The sequence below is a fragment of the Puma concolor genome, chromosome C1 (assembly GCF_028749965.1).
Source record: "Puma concolor isolate L17-30 chromosome C1, mPumCon1.1.hap2, whole genome shotgun sequence".
Classification (NCBI taxonomy): domain Eukaryota; kingdom Metazoa; phylum Chordata; class Mammalia; order Carnivora; family Felidae; genus Puma; species Puma concolor.
In genome coordinates, this window is record NC_141674.1 from 109,981,920 (window position 1) to 110,003,181 (window position 21,262).

General features: G+C 36.6%; 1 long non-coding RNA gene across 2 annotated transcripts in view; it reads left to right on the forward strand.

Annotated features, from left to right (window-relative positions):
- The first annotated feature begins 232 nt into the window (after positions 1-232).
- Positions 233-21,262, forward strand: part of LOC147578382 (uncharacterized) — a 67,998-nt gene continuing 46,968 nt past the window's right edge. For both annotated transcript variants that reach the window (XR_015254253.1, XR_015254252.1), the window contains exon 1: positions 233-373. This is a non-coding gene — a long non-coding RNA (uncharacterized LOC147578382). The remainder of the gene's footprint in view (positions 374-21,262) is intronic.

Consider the following 21,262-nt stretch of genomic DNA (forward strand, 5'->3'; position numbering starts at 1 on the left):
CCATGGGAATGAAAGCAGACTAGAGCAAAGCCTCATTCCATCAGATCCACTAACAGGAAACTCTGCATGCATCAATCAAGTGGAAAGTGCTAGCCTTCTTGGTGCATATGTCTAGGCAGAATTTGATTCCAGAGGAGACTGGCTTCCCTCCGGGGCTGGCGGCCGCTGTGAGTGATGTCACCAGCTGGTTGGCAGTGAGGTGACAATGTAAATCAGCTGCTAAGCAGCAAGGACAAGCACAGACCAAGGACTAACCACAGGGCTGAAAGGGAGAACTCTCACCTGGGAGGCAGAATGGAGGGGCCAGCTGAGTCCTGGAAGCAGATGGTGGACGGGGCCTGTAGCCACAGAGAGAATTCAACACAGCAGTATGGTAATACAGCTCAATTCTCAGGACGGCTTTGTGCAGAGAAAAAGTCTGGGGAACTGGCCCTCTGCCACGCAGGTCGTCCTGTTTCTGGGATGTTTTTGTGTGAAGACAAAACCTGGGTCTTGGCCCTACAGTGCTAGAAGATAATTTTGGTTTCATTACTCTCAAATTTATTCTCTGCATTTTCCAGGTGGTAAAGTGCCATTTCCTAGCATGTGATACCTGTAAACTGACAGCAGGCCTCAAACCTTATTTTGGTACCTGAGCTCCCAGCAGCACAGACCCTGTTCAACTCTTCAACCTCCTCTCTAGCCCCTCTGCCCACTGATCAGTGGTCATTCATAGCAAGCTACACCCTTTCTACTTCTGTGGGTCCACAGGAAGATCTCCCTCCCATCTCAGCTCTGTCTTTCCCTTGCACACACCATTGTTATCCATTCTTCAACACTTCTCAGCCCTTGGCCCCTGCAGGAATCTCTCCCTGACTCACTTGACATGGCCCTATCATTGAATTCTGGCTTTGACTTCTCTTACCTTGCATTCCCCGGGCTATGAGATAACAAGGGGAAGGTCAAGCTCTGGTTTTCTTATTTTCTCTACCACTTAGCATGTTTCATTGATGTTTAAATATTCCTTTTGATTTGGGTTCAAATTTAAGCTGTGTTTTATTTTGGAAATTTGTTTTTCCTTCATAGGGAAATCCTAAAAAATATTCAAAAGCCATTCATTGATCAGAGCTTTAACAACAAAGAGAAATATGAAAATGTGCCCATTGTGGCCAGGAAAGTTGGAGCATTCTCTTTGCAGTTGTCATTTCCTCATCTTCTAATCCCAAATTTAACTTAGGGCTGAGTTAGATGGCATCCTGTAGGCATTAAAAAGTGTATGTAATACAAACACAGTTCCTACATGCTTCAGTGCCAGGTGTGCTGCTGAGCAGACTAAGGAGATCCAGCAAACTGTTCCCAGATCTATAAATCAGGCCCCAGAAGTGAGCTTCTCCAGTTCTGAGGGAATAAAGAAGAAGAGAGGGATGATTAGCTTTTTATCAATTGTATTCCTAGGCCTGGCTCATAGTCAGGTTCAGGCACAGAGGGTAGCTAAGTTTTGAATTATAATTTATTGTTGCTTAAAACCTTGGCTTTGTATCTCAGGCCTGGGAAGCAGAACCTTTCCTTAGACTAGAGGATACACAGTTGATGCAGGAATGCTGGCCCTCTCCTTAGAACTGGATTAGAAATCTGCTTGTCCCAACTCTTGTAAGTGATGATGTGGAAGGACAGGGTACTTTAATTCACAATTACTTCTTCTTTGACATTGATTACCTAATCATAGTTCTGCCATAATCTCCTGGTGGGAAGTGTGTTTTCATCTCATTTATCTTACCTGTTAGAATAAAGACAGGGGATGTGTCCTATTCGTTACTCTATTCCGTTCCAACAGCAGAAGGTAGGTGTCTGAAAAAGGCAACTATATGAATGAATAAGTTAGATCATCCTCAATGATTTTTCAGGGATTTAATGCATACTTATTAGAGTTAAATGGCTAACCTTTGTGGGATAAAGTACAAAGTGACCTACAAATGCCACCGTTACAACAAAAGGAGGGAGGAGATATTACTGTCCCCATTTCATAAATGAAGGCACATAAGGGAACACACAACAGCATGTGGTGAAGCGGTGCTTTGTGTCCAGGCCAGGCCTGCCTCTCTTCTCATTATCCTCCTCCAAACCTTGTTTAACTCTTGTCCCCAGAGAAAATATGCATGTTCACATCACATATTTGTAAGATTGCATATCACATTGCATTGTGATTCCTGAGTTGTGCTAGTTGGTGAGATCTTTGAAGACAAACCTGCTCTTACAGCTGCTAGCTGATTGGCACTGACTGGGTGGCACAGGGAGGCTGGAATTCTAGATGGAAGGAATTGTGGGGCCTGGGACTGTGGTCAGAAGGGACACTGAGGGATGGGGCCAGGAAAGAACAGGGATGGGTGGGGACCTGGGAGTCTAGAATGGTCCTCAGGAGTGTGGACCACAATGGGGAGAGGAGATGGAGCATGTCATTTGGGCCACAGTGTCTCAGAGGCAAGATTGGCAGTACTTGTTAAAACATTACACAGTCCAGTTGGTCCTCTCCAAGAAGTTTTCTGAATCCTTGGCTTTCAGTGACAGAGGATTTTACTTTTTACTTGGGGAAAGAGGGATTTTGGAACTAAATCAAAAATAATTTTGGAATTTGAAAAGCATATGGGAGACATATGACTTTGAGTAGAGTTGTATGTAGCAAAATAATTAGGGGAGAAGGTGGAAATGACCAGTTATGAGGTGCACATCTTTTAACTGGAGACATTACTCTTGTGTAATGTGGCTAATTTGTTTGCTCAACATGAGTACAGAGAGTATCTCTATTTGCCAAAATAAGTTATTAATAAAATAGTTCCTGAATAGATGTGACATTTTATAAGCACAAGAATTATTGCTTTTTTAAAAATTTTGTTTGTTTTTGAGAGACAGTGCAAGTGGGGGAGAGGCAGAAAGAGTGAGACACAGGTTCCAAAGCAAGCTCCAGTGTCTGAGGTGTCAGCACAGAGCCCAACGTGGGACTTGAACTCACAAGCTGTAAGATCATGACCTGAGATGAAGTTGGACACTTAACTGACTGAGCCACCCAGGCACCCGTTATAAGCATTATTTCTAGCTGTTACTCAATCCTTCTGGATCAATATTATCACCATTTCACAGCAAAGGAATCTGAGACTGGACAAGATTGAATATCTTGCCAGGTATCATAGAAAGGAGCACATAGAATACATTTAAACCCATCATTGTAATCTCTTTTACAAATTTGAGGAAGGAAGGAGGAAGGAAGGAAGGAAGGAAGGAAGGAAGGAAGGAAGGAAGGAAGGAAAAGGAAAAAAAAAACCTCAATGGACTTGCATTCTGACTGTAGAGACAAAAGTGAATATGTGTGACATGGTGGCGCAATAAGATAAAAGCAGTGTAAGAGAACTGCTAAAGCTCACCAGTGATGAGTTTGAGAGCAGTGAGACTCACATGGAGTATTTGGAAGGCCAGCACAGCCTGGGCATCTGCCTGCAATGAGCCTAAGGAGCACCTTAAAAGCCTTTAGAACCAAACAGGGTCAAATTGGAGGCAGCTCTTTAAAGCCTCTCCCTTATCTGGTATGGGAGGGTGGGTCAGCACAGTGGGGCCTGAAAGGTATGCTGGGGCTTGGGATGGGCCCTGAGCCAAGCCTCATGGGCCTGAAGTTGTAACAAATGAATAACACATAGATGCCAGGAAGGCTCATGGGGAAAGTAACAGTGGTATGCCTTCCTTTTGAAGCATGAGCATAGGAGATAAGCTAAGGAAAAATAACCACATGAGGGAAATGAAGTGGATAAAGGCAGATGGAGGGAAGTCTGGTAAAATTCTGGAGATTACATTGAGAATATTTATAGATATTGCACAGAAGCAATGAGTAGGTTTTCTGGGGAAGGTCTTTCAGATATAGAAGTTTTGACCATTATGGAACTGGCAGAATAAGCAGGCATGAGCAAATTTCATATAAAAAAGCAGTAGAAGGACTTTGGTAGCTTCAGAGCAATCTGTGCCCCAGGCTCTCATCAGAAGCATGGGTGATGGTGGATGGCTCTAGTCTCCATATAAATGAGCATCTTGTAGGAGTAGACAGTAGTTCCTATAGGTGCCTTCGGAATATAGTGTTTATATTTAAACATCCACATAAAAACCACAACATTTCTTGTTTTTGTTTTCTTAAAACAACATTTAAGACACTATAGTTTTTACTAGTACCACTATATAAGAGGTGAGCCAACACAGACTTACCTCTAAGGTAATATTTAAAAGAAATAAACCTGAGATTCTTCAGGACCAAGATATCCTAAGTGATAATGTTTAAACACTTTCCTCTGCCAATTTCCCGCTAAAATGACTCAACAAATATAAAAGACCAAATTCTATATCACAGTCAGTAGCCATGAAAAATTGAACACTGACCTACAAAATCTGACAGCTCATCTTTAACTCTCAGTATGAATGAAGCATGTGAATGTTTGCAAAGAGCAAGATCACAGAACCTAGGAAAACTACAATTCTCTTAGAACAGCACAGTGTGAGCATTTAAAATAAATGTTTTCCTGTCAGATAAACTTACCCCAGGAAGAAGAAATGAACAGTAAAAAGAGAGAGCAAACTGCTTCAACAATAAACGTCCAAACTCTAATCGTATTTTTGAAAGCTGCAGGAAAGATGGAGAATTGGTGGGCAGCAGTAGAAAGTTATGAAAAGCAGCAATCTCAAGGAGTTATTAGATGTTAAAAAAAAAGAGTGGCATGATTACTGAAATGAACAGCACATTGGAAACTAAGGAAAAGCAAACTATATAATTACTTAAAGGGATTCTCCTGCAGCTCAGATGAAAGAGATAGACAGAGGGAATATATGAGTGATAAAAAGAAGTAGAAAGATTTTCAGTCCTGAAATGGGTGCATTGGGAATTCCAGAAGACAGGATAGAGCAAGTGAAAGAGAGACACGAACAGTAACTTCTCTGAACTAAAATAAAAATAAATATAAATAAATAAATCTCAAATAAATAATGCTAAATAGCAAAACAATCAAAAGTTAAAGTAATTTTACATTACTATTTTTGGTATAATTTAATTTTTAATATAATTTAATTTTTGTGAACCTTGATGCAAATGTTGGGAAAGATTTCTCTTTTTTTTATTATATGAAATTATTGTCAAATTAGTTTCCATACAACACCCAGTGCTCATCCCAAAATATGCCCTCTTCAATGCCCATCACCTACCCTCCCCTCCCTCCCACCCCCCATCAACCCTCAGTTTGTTCTTAGTTTTTAAGAGTCTCTTATGCTTTGACTCTAAGTTTATTTGTTTGTTTGTTTGTTTATTTATTTTTGAGAGACAAAGAGACAGAGGGAGAATGAGAGCAGCGGAGGAGCAGAGAGAGACTCCCAAGCAGGCTCCGCTCTGTCAGCAGAGCCCCACTTGGGGCTCGAACTCATGAACTGTGAGATCATGACCTTAGCTGAAATCAAGAGTCAGGCACTTAACTGAATGAGCCACCCAGGCACCCCTTAAGGTCACTTAAAATAAAATAAAAATTCTTCCTCTGACCAATTCAAATATTATTGTGTACTGCATCACTGAAAAATAAAAAAAAAAGTTTTTCATAAACAACAAAAACATATCAAGTAAAAAGAAAGGACATACAGTTACTTCAAATACATGCATGTGTTTCTGATATGCAGTAATTTGACACTTTCATCCTCAGCACTCAACTCAGAGTTTGAGTCTAAAGTGCTTCACACCTGGAGGTTCAAGGTTTCTCTGAATCAATATTGCAGGGATGGCTCTTAATCTGTGCTAAAGATTGAGAATTTCTGAGCACCATTTGTACCTGCCACACAGTTTGGAGGAAAATGGAAGAATTCTGGACAGAAATGTGCTTTATATGTTTGGGGAACAGCAAGATCAGCAGGCCTTGTAACTGTTGAGTTTGGAGAAGTTAATGGAAAAGAGGTCACTAAATGTAGGGCTTACAGACCATGCTAAGGCTTCTATGTTTCATTCAAAGTGTGATGAGAAATCACTTATGTGACATATTTACATTTTAAGAGCCTTGTTCTAACTTATTTGGCAGAATGGACTGCATAAGGGCAAGAGTGGATTTACAGATACCAGGGAGGAAGTTATTTTATTTGTCAGGATGAGAAAGGTGAGGATGCTTTACATGAGGATGCCACTAAGAGAAGCAGTCAGATTTGAGATATGTTTGAAAGCCAGAGTTTTAGGTGGATTAACTTTTAGAGAAAGGCAGAAAGCAGATAGCAAAACTGTGAGTAAGCCTCAATAAAGGATAGTGAGGGAAGAAAGGTAGATAGAAAGGAAAAGAATTGAGATATGAACTAACGGCATTGACTTCAAAGGGCCTATGAAGTTTCAGAGAGGAGGAAGAAAGAGTGCTCTGGAAATAGCAATGTGGAAGAAGGAAAACCAGCTGCACATTTATGCTTAATGTGCATGACATGGGGAAAGGAAAAGAACCCACCAATAGAGGAGTAAGTCCTCAGGGGAAAGCTAGGGTTTGTTTAGAACAAGACTGGGAAGGGAATTTTCAAAGAGATTTACTATATAGAGGATTTCGCTAATGAGAACTGATAATCTGCAGGGCAGAGTAGAAGGGCTTGGGTAGTGAGGGCACATTAAGAGATTGGTGATTAAGTGAAAGAAAGAACTCAATGAAAGTCTGCATGAAGAGTGCCTTGGGATTCTTGTTATGACATCCCAAAGAGTGACTTAAGGCATGATGAAATTATTCCTAATGGTCTGCTTTGAGGAAGAGAAAAATCAGTTCCAATTATCCCTCTTTTCTGGACTGTTCCTTTGATTGTTTAAAACTGGTACAGCATAATTGAATTATATGTCCTTCAGAATTAAATAGCATCCTTTGCAAATTACTTGGAAACTTCTGACAGATGAATGTCCATTTCCTGAGTCTTAGGCATTTATAATAAAAGAAAAATTGGTCACACCAATTTGCCAATTCTGAAATTTCAGCTACCTAGTTCAAGAGACCTGGCAATATCCATTAATTGTAATTATAATGCAATTCTCATCTTTGTTTATTTCTATGTAATGTTTCTTTTTATTTTAATCTGATTTTTAGATGTCCTTGGTTTGTAGCAGTTTGACTAAGTTTTCCTTGTCCTTCTCCAAGGACAGAAGTCTTCATTGACACCCTTACATCAGAAAGAGTGTATCTTTGCCTAGGACTTAGGGGCAGGAGATTTTTCTGTCTCTTCCTCGGTAACCTAACCTAAGGTTTTTGCTTTGCAAGGGAAGAGTCCAGGGAAGCAGTCAGTGTTTCATATCTCTCTTACTTGTGAATCTTTGTGAGTCTAGTGGAAAGTCAATGAGAAAAACCTTGCAAGTGACTGAAAACTTCCTTTGTGTCTGATATTCTAATTGTTTCAACTAATATGTTAATACATAGCTAAACTTTTAAAATGTTAAAATTTTTAACTGCATTTTTTTTCTAATTTTTATGGCAGCTACTTTTTCCTAGTTTGCTTTGCCCAAAATGAAAGAGTTCATGCATCCTGTCTATTCTTGGAAAGGCTTTGAATTTCCTTAAAATCCAGTTCACCTGATTGCCTTGTGTTTTCAGCCCTCTTGTGAGTTAAAAAGTGTTATGATTTTATAGGTAATGCAACTTTATCACCTACTGGATGATAGGAGAGTTGTAAGGATCAAGGTGGCATTGCCTTTCTTTTTTCCATATTTTAAACAGAAGTGGGACCTTCTTAACTAAAACTTATGTCACAATAAAATATGTAGAATAAAGAATTAATATTAAAAATACATGGAAAACACAAAAGAGGAAGTGAGAACCTAGGATATTCAATGTTTAGGTAAAGGATAAGAGAAGTTCTACCAGAAGAAGCAAATGTGAACGAGGAAGAAAGAAAATTCAAAGACTATGACTGAGAACATTTTCAAAACTAATAAATGGTATACAGGTTCAAAAATTCAAAGTTCCATACACTAAAGCAGAATAAATTAAATATAAGCTATTAAAAGCAAAATAAAATGGAAAATATTAAAAGCTACTAGGGATGCATATTATCTTCAAAAGAGAAATAATTGGATTGTCAGTTGACTTCTCAACAAAAATAAAGGAATCCAAAAGAAAGTGGAATAATACTTTCAAACTAATGAAATACAATGTGTTTTTCTATAATACAAAACCAAGGAAAATTCCCTAAAAATAAAAATGAGGTAAACTTCCAGTGGACACAAACTCATGTTAACAGCAGATTTATTGAATATTTAAAAATCCATTCCAAACAAATATAATGATGCCAGTGAAAATAGTGGAATAAGGACTTCCAAAAATTTACCACTCTATAAAAGACATTTTTAAGTTTCAAAAATTGTCAGAATCAACTTATGCAGAGGTCTGAAATTTACCTACAGCTTCCCAGGAATGTTTACTTAAGAAAAACAACTATCTGTAATAACAGCAAACTTAGTGGTGTTTTAATGTGACTTAGTCCCATCTCTTGTTCTCTAGCTCAGTGATACTCTTCAAAAATAATAGCACACATTTCTATGGAAGCGTCACAGATGCTGCTGGAATGGTGTAACTGTTTCAAAACCTCATTCTTACAGAATTGTCATTATTTGACATGTGTGATTGCTTCAACAAAGACCTGATTTCAGAAAGTGGCTCAAATGTCACCCAGTGTGAACAGCTATCTTCCTGGGGGCTTCTGTTGAAGGAAATTACAGGTAAGCCTTTTAATTTGGCAGCTGCCAGAGGCAATAAGAGTTAGGGAGAGCAATAGACTAAAAAGTTTTATAGAGAGTTGAGGAATGAGCTATTCATAGGTTCTTTGAAAGGTCTGACATATTCTGAGATTCTGTTAGGTCACACACATGGGTGGGGCTACATTCAAACTCAGGGCTAAGACATAAGAATGTCATAAACCAGTGTCTCTAGCTGAGCTTGAGACTCCACACCATCAGGAAGTGAAAGCTAAAGTGGAGGTATAAATTGCTCAGCTGACTGTTGAATGTGCACACAGAACCCCTAGGCAAAAACTGGGATATTTATTGGTTCTGTGGACTCAAGGAGATCTCTGTTCAGTCACTGGATAAGCACAAAGCTAAGAACAGACTGCAAAGGCCACATGTGGGGGGAAAAAAGTACAGACTTTAAGGAATTCTGAAAAGTCACTAAATAAGCAAATCACAGCTGGACTGGGCAGAAACAACAACAAACCTAGGGAGAGGGCAGAATTTTATTTCTGGGATTGCTGAATTAAAATGTACAGTATTCTGAGGCACCTGGGTGGCTCAATCAGTTGAGTGGCCAACTCTTGACATCAGTTCAGGTCATGATCCCAGGGTCATGGGATTGAGCCCTGGGTAGGGCTCTTCACTGAGCATGGAGCCTGCTTGGGGTTCTCTCTTTCTCTCTTCTTCTGCCCCTCCCAAACTCATGTGCATTGTGCATGTGAACTCTTTCTTTCTCTAAAATAAAAAAACACCAAAAATACAGTATTTAACATTAAAAATTATGAGACACGCAAATAAAAAAGAAGTATGACCTAGAGCCAGGAAAAAAAACAACAACAAAGAATGGAAATTGTCTCAGAAGAAGTCCAGTCATTGTTCTTATTGGACTTTAAATTAGCTATTTTAAATATGTTCAAGTCACTAAGGGAAAGTGTGGGAATTATGTCTTTCCAAATAGAGAATATCAATAAATGCATCAGAATTATGTAATGGAAATTCTGGACTTGAAAGTACAATAATAGTTCTCCTGCATGAGAAATATTAAAGGGAGTCACTCAGGCTCAAGTAAAAAGATACAATACACATTAAAGAAATGAAGAATCCCAGTGAAAGTAACTGCATAGGTAAATATGATAGATGGTATTAATGCACATTTTTGCATTTTTAAATCAGATGATTTAAAAGTTAACTACACAAAGCAATAATTACTGATTTATATTGATGAACACACAATGAATAAAGTGATATTTTTGTGACAATACCAGAATAAAGGGGGAAGTAGGATCTGTCTATCTATCTATGCAAAATTATTGTATACTACTGAAATTAAATTGATACTAATCTAAATTAGATTGTTATAAATTAAGATATTAATTAGAATCCTCAGGGCAACCAATAAAAAATTATTCAAAAATGCATAGGAAAAAACAAAAACAAAAAGAATAAAAATGGTACAATAGACAACACATATTTAACACCAAAGATGATTACAATGGAGGTAGAGTAACAAAAAGTGCATTACATATAGAAAATAAATAACAAAGTACCAGATGTAAATCCTACCTTATCAGTAATCTCATTAAATAAAGATGGGTTTAATTCTCCAATTAAAAAACATGAAATGGCAAAATGGATAGAAACCTGTTAAAGTATACACTGTGTATAAGAGACACACTTTAGCTTCAAAGACATAAATATGTTGGAAGTAAAAGGATGGAGACGGATATACCATCCCAACAACAACCAAACATGACTTAAATTCACTGTGCTAATATGTCAAAATAAATTTTAAGATAAAAAATATTTAAGACAAAAAATATAATAAAGATAAAGGGTCAATGTATCAAGAAGATATAATTATTGAAAATATGTATGTATTGCATATTTAACAACAGAGAATCAAAATATATGTAGCAGAAACTGACAGAATTTAAGACAGAAGTAGATCATTCAACAATAATAGTTGGAGACTTCAATAACACACTTTTGATTATTGATAGACAAACTAGAAAGATTATCAGCAAAGAAACTGAGGGCTTTGACAGCAATATAAGTCAACTGGACATTAAAAGACCACTCTATAACACTACACCAAATGATTAGGATATGTATTCTTCTCAAGTTTACATGAAAAATTTTCTAGAATAGACCAAATCCTAGGCAGTAAAATAAGACTCAATAAATGTAAAATAACTACAATGGAATAAAGTTAGAAAGCAATAAAAGGAGAATTTGGTACATTAACAAAACAACATTGTCCTAAATAAACAATTGATCAAAGAAGACATCACAAAAGTGATTAGAAAACACTTTAACGTAGATGAGAACTGGAACATAATATACCAAAACTTACAGAATGCAACAAAAGGAGAACTCAGATGGACACTGATAGCTGTAAGAATCTATGTTAAAAAGGAGAGACCTAAAATCAATAACCCAACCTTCCACTTAAAGAAATTAGAAAAAAACAAGCAAAGTAAACTCAAGGCAATTAGAAGGAAAGAAATAGAGATTAGAGTGTTGCAAGATAAACTGAAGTATATTATAATTTTAAAGAGTTTATTTGAGCATACATTCATGTGGAAGCAAAGCCAGAGATTATTTGATTATTTATAGTTTAAACAATTTCCTTTTTGGGGAAAGCCTGGTTGGCTGTTTGTACTTGGTTATACTTAGATTTCATTTTCTTAGATTGCAGTGCATTGATTCTAGCTTAGGTTTTGTTTATATGAGCTACCAGGGCATTAGTACCACCTGGTCTACTGGTCTCCTCATTTAATTACTTTAACAATTTATCCCTTTTGATCATCCTTTCATACATAACAGATTGACCAAAAATTTGGTATTAGCACCACTCTCAGGCATAATTAGGTTAAATTGCTCTTGTCTTGTCATAAAATTCATTTGTATGATGTCATGTTCGTGGAAGGATTGTTTCTGCTGTTCATTTCATTGTTTATTTTGTTTCTGTTTCTCCAAGCACAGTGAGACGATCTGATATAGTGCTGCTAGCTACACACAGAAATTTAAGACTCATGAGAAAACCCAGTGCACTAGGGGGAATAAAGTGATGACTCTCAAGAGGAGGATATCAAGAGATTGAAGTATATTTCTTAGCCAGAGCCCCCGTGAACCAAATCAATTGGTACCAAATAAATCCAAGAGTGTACCTGACAAAGTATTAACCTGTTTTAGTCAAGTGACAAGTAATTTTTGTATTTAAGTTTTTATAATACCAAATGTGTTGATCTAGATACAGCAGGAAGTAATTGCTATGGCACAGAATTCTCCTTGAATAGCCAACAAGTAATTTAAATTCTACTTTCTAAAACCAACTTATCAGCTCTAAACAATCCTTATGCTAAAAAGGCATATTTTGGGATGACATATTTGTTACCCTTTATTCCCTGCCTTTGAAATTTCTTTAAAAAATTTTATAGTTTAGAAGTTGAATTTGTAGATTGCTTCATCTCATTGAATCAGTTTTTTACTCTTGATAACAGGTCAATTCATTAAACAGTTGTTTTTCATTTCAGGAAGTGGTGTTGCAGGTGGGCTCCCAAAGTGAGGCCTATATGGTGTGGGCAAGCAGATATTTATTAAGAAGCATTGCTATGGAAACAAAAGAACAACAAAGGTAATAGTTGGAGCAGACTAAAAATCAGTTTCTGAGCCCACAGGAAAATGAGCCAACAATTTCAGATGTTGGGCTCCTAGACATTAGGCTTGAAGCATCTTCTGTAATTTGAATGTTTCTGGTGATGTCAGTAAGTGTACTGGTGAACCTTCTGGGTGGTTCACATGGCAGCAGGCACAAAGGTTGTCCGTACATGAACTATTGGGATGATGTCTATGAAGTTTATATTAGATAATTCAGCTTCAGCTTGCAGGGCTACTGGAAAATGGGCATTTTTGTTCTTAGTGATTCCAAATCAAAAAGCTAGAAGAAAATTGAAAATGTTAATTTGGAGAGTTGTAGCCAGATATTGGAGGAAATATGAAAAATTTAGGATCCAGTCAATGTTATAGGTAAATAGCAAAACCTCAAAGACAGTGAATAGGACTGGAATCTCATGTCCACAAGGGTGTTTTACGGTTTTATACTAAATCTTAAGTTTTCTGTCTTTAATTATTCCCAATTTCCCAAAAAGGCAATCACAGTAAGGCACACTTGTTTGCAAAATAAGCCTAGTCTTGTTAAACTATGCTTATTTACCTAAATGCAATGAGAATAATGATTTCATGCATACAGTTGGCCCTTGAACAACACTGTCTGAACTGTACAGGTTCACTTATGTTCAGGTTTTTAAAATAAATACAGTATAGTACTGTAAATGTATTTTTCTTCCTTAAGATTTTCTTAATAACATTTTCATATACATATACAGACACAAAATATGTGTTAATTGACTGTTTAAGTTATTGGTAAGGCTTTCTAGTCCATCAGTAGTTATGTTTCGGGGGGACCCAAAAGTTACACATGGAGTTTCAATTGTGTGGGAGTGGGAGTGCCCTTAACCCCTATGTTGTTAGAGAGTCAACAGTATTCTCAAATATGATATTGCAGTTAAAGTTTGGTGATAGTTAAAGGGTTTTATTGACTCCATAAAATCCATCTTGGTTTCTTAAAATTGTCAGGTAATAAAGAATATCAGGTGAGAGTTTTAAAAGCCTCTTTGGGCTGAGAAGCCAATTCAAGGACTTGCTCAGTTGTGTCTTGTTACAATGGATTCTTACTGAACTTACAAAAATTAATATATCATCATGAAACACTAGAAATGTTTAATAAGAGTTTTGAATACTGTAGGGATCAGAGAGTGAGTAAAAATATCCACTTTTTATTTATAAGAGAATAATTTACCAAATTGCTATAAGTTATGAGGAGCTTAAAACAAAAGAGAAAAGTGGTTATTTAAATATGGAAAACAAAACATTGAAGAACCAGCAATGTTTCAAGCAGCCATAAAAATTATAATCATAGAGGCACCTGGGTGGCTTAGTCAGTTAAGCTTCCGACTTTTGATTTTGGCTCAGGTCATGATCTCATGGTTCATGAGTTCAAGCCTTGTGTTGGGCTTTGTGCTGGACTTGGAGCCTGTTTAAGACTCTCTCTCTTTCTCTCTCTCTCTCTCTCTCAGTCCCCCTCTGTCCCTCTCCTGCTCACACACTCTCTGTCAAAAAAATTTATAATGATAGTCATCAGTTAGTTTAGTCCCATATAATTAATTCTTGATTAATATTTGATATTCAGTTAGCAGTGTTATGAACCTATGTATTAGAGTTCTGAAAAAAATGCTACCTTGCTCAGTAGTATGATCTTAAAGATATAAGAAATCTGTACTTGTCAAAATCCTTTCCAGGAATCTTTTTAGAGGAAGCACTTGTGTAAAAACATCAGAGTAAAACAGTATCTGGTTAGAATATGATGAAATTACAAGGAAGTGCCCTCTTTTCTGTGGCATACGTTTTAAGACAACTACAATGATGACTGATAACATTGCACCCAGACATATAAGATTTCTAAAAATTTCATACAATTTCTGGAATACTTATATAAATAACATATATCCATACAAATATATCCTAAAGAATGTTTAGGATCACTTCTTATTTGACAATTTTTCTTGTGTATTTTAACATACCAAATAAATCTAGTCAGGTTAACATCTCTCTTTTATAAAGTGAGAGAAAATTATTTTGAGATGTTCCAGGGACCCTTTGGTAATTCCCAAAGTTGCCTCAAGTTCAAAAAGTCATTTAGAATTTAATTATGGAAAGTTTGTGAAAAAAATTCAAAAGGTTTGAATACTGTTGTTTATCTAGTAAATCAAAATGACAAAGACTTCTAAGGCAAATACAGAAAGTTACCGTTTTGTGAAAAACCTTGAGAAAGAACTGAATCTTCTCCTAAGTAATAAAAGACGTGATATTGACAACATGAAGCAAAGAAAATTATTTTGATAAAACACAAATTACCCAAAAGGTAAAGGAAAACTTTTCATAATCTCTTACCAAGAGCAGAACGATAGTCCAAGAAAATGTTTTCCTTTTAACAAGTAAAAGAGAATTACATTTAAAAATTTTTTTTTTCAACGTTTATTTATTTCTGGGACAGAGAGAGACAGAGCATGAACAGGCGAGGGGCAGAGAGAGAGGGAGACACAGAATTGGAAACAGGCTCCAGGCTCTGAGCCATCAGCCCAGAGGAGAATTACATTTTAATTTTGCATAGGCATACTATTGATATTAAAGCTCATTAAAAAAAAACTTTATAAATTCATTATATTTTAGCCAACTTGACCACTTAAGAGTTTCTGCCTCTCTATTTTCTATATCCATTTAGTTTTTTTTCTTCTTTCTCATTCTGAATAACTAATAATTCTGCTTTGGACAAAATCACTCTTTTCCTTCAGAAATGTATTTTCATATTTCATACATATTCCTACCAAAAAAAATCCTTTATCCCCTGTATACAAAGTTATTTCTCTTATTGCTAGTAGTTTCAATTCCATATAATGATTAGGATTCTTAATCCTTAGAGAACTTAATTTCTAGTGAAAACTAAGTAAGCAATTGTAGACTGTCTGTTACAGCAGCATTCAGTAGATTGGCAAATTTGTGACTACATTTCATAATTCCTGGAAATATGTCCTTTCTCATAGGAAAAATTTCAGTGTGGCACAAAACATGTTTATTAATAAACCCAAACATTCTAGCTTCTCTGTAATAAGAAGGTAAAAGTAGATAAACCTATGTTTAGCAAACAATATATTAGAATTCTATCTTATTTGGAAATTGTTGGAAGGATAGTTTCATGTATGCAGTCCCACAATCCCCACTTAGCCACACAAGAATGGGCATTGGGTCCAGAATACTTTCCTACCAGTCAAGATAGAGCCCACTCGACCTGTGCCAGCATTTTCACCTTGTGACACCTTATCTTACCTTGTTTAACTCTCAGAGTATCCTTTGTTTCTTTTTGTTAGTTTGTTTTTTAATTTATTTTTGAGAGGGAAAGTGAGCGGGGAGTGGGGGAGGGACAGAGAGAGAGGGGGCAAAGGATGCAAAGCAGGCTCTGTGCTGACAGCAGAGAGCATGATGAGGGGTTTGAACTCATGATCCCTGAAATCATGACCTGAACGAAAGTTGGATGCTCAATTCACTGAACCACCCAGGTGCCCCGACTCCTTTGTTTCTTTTTAAAGTATATGCATCATGTGGCATCTGAGCAACCCACTGTTATATCTGCCCTCCTTTAGGAGAGGATGGGTTTCTCCACTGAAGGAAGAAAGGGATGTGGCAGGTCAATTGAACTGTTTTGGCTGTTGAGAAAGACTACTGGCCAACAGGGACCAATAACTGCTATAGAAGACATTTTTTTAATGTTAATGTTAAATGTAAAACATTTTTCCATCCATTGTTTATGTTGTGTTTTTCTTGGGTATTCTGCTACCAAGATGCAATGGGAAGATGGATTAAGAATACTTCCCTGGGAATGGCAGCCGGTGAATGACATTTTATTCCATTGGGATTGGTGAAAGGAGTAGGTGGGCTTCGAATTCCTTCTAGAGACCTATTTTTGTTTTTGTAAAAACTTGATTTGTAAGACAAGAACTGTTGTTTTTACTTCCTCAAATAGGTTGCATTCTAAATAATATCAAGGGGATGACCCACCCACCCAACTACATTATCTGCTATTTTTTTTTTTTTTAACATATCAGGGAGATTTCCAACTAAGGTGGAAATCAAACAATTATGATGTTATAGATTTAGAGCTATGTGGTTTTGGAATGCTATAAGAAATTATTTCATAAAGACTTTACAAAGGTTTCTTTACCCTTGGGTACATACTTCCATTTTATCCTAGGAAAGAACATAAAATTTTTACTATCAGATTTTGAATATTATCTCTAATTTGTCCAGTTTTTGAACTGGAGCTCCTTTTATTTTTTATTTATTTTATTTTATTTTTTATTTTTAAAAATTTGTACCCAAATTGTGCAACAATGATTTCAGGAGTAGATTCCTTAGTGCCCCTTACCCATTTAGCCCACTCCCCCTCCCACAATCCCCTCCAGTAACCCTCAGTTTGTTCTCCATATTTATGAGTCTCTTCTGTTTTGTCCTCCTCCCTGTTTTTATATTACTTTTGTTTTCCTTCCCTTATGTTTATCTGTTTTGTCACTTAGAGTCCTCATATGAGTGAAGTCATATGATTTTTGTCTGTCTCTGACTGACTAATTTTACTTAGCATAATACCCTCCAGTTCCATCACATAGTTGCAAATGGCAAGATTTCATTCTTTTTGATTTCTGAGTAATACTACATTGTGTGTGTGTGTCTGTGTGTGTGTATACCACATTTTATTTAACCATTCATCCATTGATGGACATTTGGGCTCTTTCCATACTTTGGCTACTGCTGATAGTGCTACTATAAACATGGGGGTGCATGTGTCCCTTCAAAACAGCACACCTGTATCCCTTGGATAAATGCCTACTGGTGTAATTTCTGGGTCATAGGGTAGTTTTATTTTTAGTTTTTTGAGGAACCTCCATACTGTTTTCCAGAGTGGCTGCACCAGTTTGCATTGCCACCAACAATGCAAAAGAGATCCTCTTTCTCATCCTCGCCAACATCTGTTGTTGCCTGAATTGTTAATGTTAGCCATTCTGACAGGTGTAAGGCCGCATCTCATTGTGGTTTTGATTTGTATTTCCCTGATGACGAGTGATGTTGAGCATTTTTTCATGTGTTGGTTGGCCATCTGGATGTCTTCTTTGGAGAAGTGTCTATTCATGTCTTTTGCCCATTTCTTCACTGGATTATTTGTTTTTTGGGTGTTGAGTTTGGTAAGTTCTTTGCAGATTTTGGATACTAACCCTTTATCTGATATGTCGTTTGCAAATATCTTCTCCCATTCTGTCGGTTGCCTTTTAGTTTTGCTGATTGTTTCCTTTGCTGTGCAGAAGATTTTATTTTGATGAGGTCCCAGTAGTTCATTTTTGCTTTTGTTTCCCTTGCCTCCAGAGATGTGTTGAGTAAGAAGTTGCTGCGACCAAATCAAAGAGGTTTTTGCCTGCTTTCTCCTCGAGGCTTTTGATGACTTCCTGTCTTACATTGAGGTCTTTTATCCATTTTGAGTTTATTTTTGTGTATGATGTAAGAAAGTGGTCCATGTTCATTCTCCTGCATGTCATCGTCCAGTTTTCCCAGCACCACTTGCTGAAGAGACTGTCTTTATGCCATTGGATATTCTTTCCTGCTTTGTCAAAGATTAGTTGGCCATACATTTGTGGGTACATTTCTGGATTTCTATTGTGTTCCATTGATCTGAGTGTCTGTTCTTGTGCCAGTACCATACTGTCTTGATGATTACAGCTTTGTAGTATAGCTTGAAGTCTGAAATTGTGATGCCTCTTGCTTTGGTTTTCTTTTTCAAGATCATTTTGGCTATTTGGTGTCTTTTCTGGTTCCATACAAATTTTAGGATTATTTGTTCTAGCTGTGTGAAGAATGCTGGTGTTACTTTGATAGGGATTGCCTTGAATATGTAGATTTCTTTGGGTAGTATTGAGATTTTAACAATATTTGTTCTTCCTATCCAGGAGCATGGAATATTTTTCCATTTTTTTGTGTCTTCTTCAATTTCTTTTGTAAGCTTTCTGTAGTTTTCAGTGTATAGATTTTTCATCTCTTTGGTTAGATTTATTCCTAGGTATTTTATGGTTTTTGGTGCAACTGTAAATGGGATCACTTCCTTTATTTCTCTTTCTGTTGCTTCATTGTTGTTGAATAGGAATGCAACCAATTTCTGTGCATTGATTTTATATCCTGCAACTTTGCTGAATTCATGAATCAGTTCCAGCAGTTTTTTTGTGCAATCTTTTGGGTTTTCCATATAGAGTATCATGTCATCTGCGAAGAGGGAAAGTTTGACCTCCTCCTGGCTGATTTGGATGCCTTTTATTTCTTTGTGTTGCCTGATTGCAGAGGCTAAGACTTCCAACACAATTTGAATAACAGTGGTGAGAGTGGACATCCCTGTCTTGTTCCTGACCTTAAGGGGAAAGTTCTCAGTTTTTCCTCATTGAGGATGATATTAGCGTTGGATTGCTCATATATGGCTTTTATCATCTCGAGGTATGATCCTTCTATCCCTACTTTCTTGAAGGTTTTTACCAAGAAAGGATGCTGTATTTTGTCCAATGCTTTCTCTGCATCTATTGACAAGATCATATGGTTCTTGTCCTTTCTTTTATTGATGTGATGAATCACGTTGTTTTGTGGATATTGAACGAGGCCTGCATCCCAAGTATAAATCCCACTTGGTCATGGTGAATAATTTTTTTAATGTATTGTTGGATCCAGTTGGCTAATATCTTGTTGAGGTTTTGTATCCAAGTTCATCAGGGAAATTGGTCTATAGTTCACCTTTTTAGTGGGGTCTATGTCTGGTTTTGGAATCAAGGTAATGCTGGCTTCATATAATGAGTTTGGAAGTTTTCCTTCCATTTCTATTTTTTGGAACAGTTTCAAGAGAATAGGTGTTAACTCTTCCCTAAATGTTTGGTAGAATTCCCCTGGAAAGGCATCTGGCCCTGGATTCTTGTCTTTTGGCAGATTTTTTATTACTAATTCGATTTCCTTACTGGTTATGGGTCTGTTCAAATTTTCTATTTCTTCCTGATATTTCAGTTTTGGTAGTGTATATGTTTCTAGGAATTTGTCCATTTCTTCCAGATTGCCCATTTTATTGACATAATTTCTCATAATATTCTCTTATTAGTGTTTTTATTTCTGCTGTGTTGGTTGTGATTTCTCCTCTTTCATTCTTGATTTTATTTATTTGGGTCCTTTCCTTTTTCTTCTTGATCAAAATGGCTAGTGGTTTATAAATTTGTTAATTCTTTCAAAGGACCAGCTTCTGGTTTCATTGATCTGTTCTACTGTTTTGTTTTGTTTTGTTTTGTTTTGTTTTTTGGTTTCAATAGCATTAATTTCTGATCCAATATTTATTATTTCCTGTCTTCTGCTGGTTTTGGGTTTCATTTGCTCTTATTTTTCCCAGCTCCTTAAGGTGTAAGTTTAGGTTGTGTATCTGAGATCTTTCTTCCTTCTTTAGGAAGGCCTGGATTGCTATATACTTTCCTCTTATGAACATCTTTGCTGTGTCCCAGAGGTTTTGGGTTGTGGTGTTATCATTTTCATTGACTTCCATATACTTTTAATTTCCTCTTTAACTGCTTGGTTAGCCCATTCATTCTTTAGTAGGATGTTCTTCAGTCTCCAAGTATTCGTTACCTTTCTACATTTTTTCTTGTGGTTGATTTCGAGTTTCATAGTGTTGTGGTCTGAAAATATGCGCAGTATGATCTCGTTCTTTTTGTACTTACTTAGGGATGATTTGTGTCACAGTATATGGTCTATTCTGGAGAATGTTCCATGTGTACTGGAGAAGAATGCATATTCTGCTGCTTTAGGATGAAATGTCCTGAATATATCTGGTAAGTCTATCTGGTCCAGTGTGTCATTCAGAGCCATTGTTTCCTTGTTGATCTTTTGATTAGATGATCTGTCCATTGCTGTAAGTGGTGTGTTGAAGTCTCCTACTATTATGTTATTACTATCAATGAGTTTCTTTATATTTATGATTAATTGATTTATATATTTGGGTGCTCCACATTTGGCGCATAAATGTTTACAATTGTTAGGTCTTCTTGGTGGATAGACTCCTAAGCATGGAGCTCCTTTTAGAGAAAAAGAATCCTTTCAAATATTTTATTATCAGGTTTCATCTGGGACAAATAATATTCTTGTCAGTATTAAAGCCTTAAAGAGGCAAATTTTGATTCATTTAGTCTTAGAAACTTCTGCATACAGATAAAATATGCATCTTGTCTGGGGGAATTTCAGGCCTCTCTTTACTCTAGGTACCTCATAAATGGTTAAGTTTATGTATGCTAAAATTTCCTCACTGTGGCCATCGAAATTCAAGATATTTTTGGTAAGGTTAGCCCCCTTGTTCAAACAAGCACATTTCTGGGGCCTTATGTTTTATACACACAGTTAGCCAGAGTCCTAGATGGAGAAGGCCAAGACTCTTTGGACTCAGAGGAGCCCACTTTCTTCTTTTCCCCTTAAAACAAAATTTTATCTACCTGAGGCCTCAAACCAAGTAAGATTCAGTCCAGATAAGAAAATGCTCATTCAGAGAAGTCATAACTTAAAAGCTGTGAGATCAAATATTTAAGAGGCACCTACCAACAACCTTTTGAATCAACAGGAAAGCAGTGAGCATAAAGGACTCAGTGGGTACCTATGACTAATTTCCTCAGTACTCTTGAAGCCCTACCTCATGCCTCTTAAAAAGACACACACAAATTTATTATAGACTGAAGTTAAGAGCTTAAACTATAAAACTCTTAGAGTAACATATAGGATTCAATATTCATAACCTTGGGTTGGGCATTTAAAATTAGATATAGCACCAAAGCAAAGGCAACAAAGAAAATTAAAAATGAGACTTCAACAAAACTG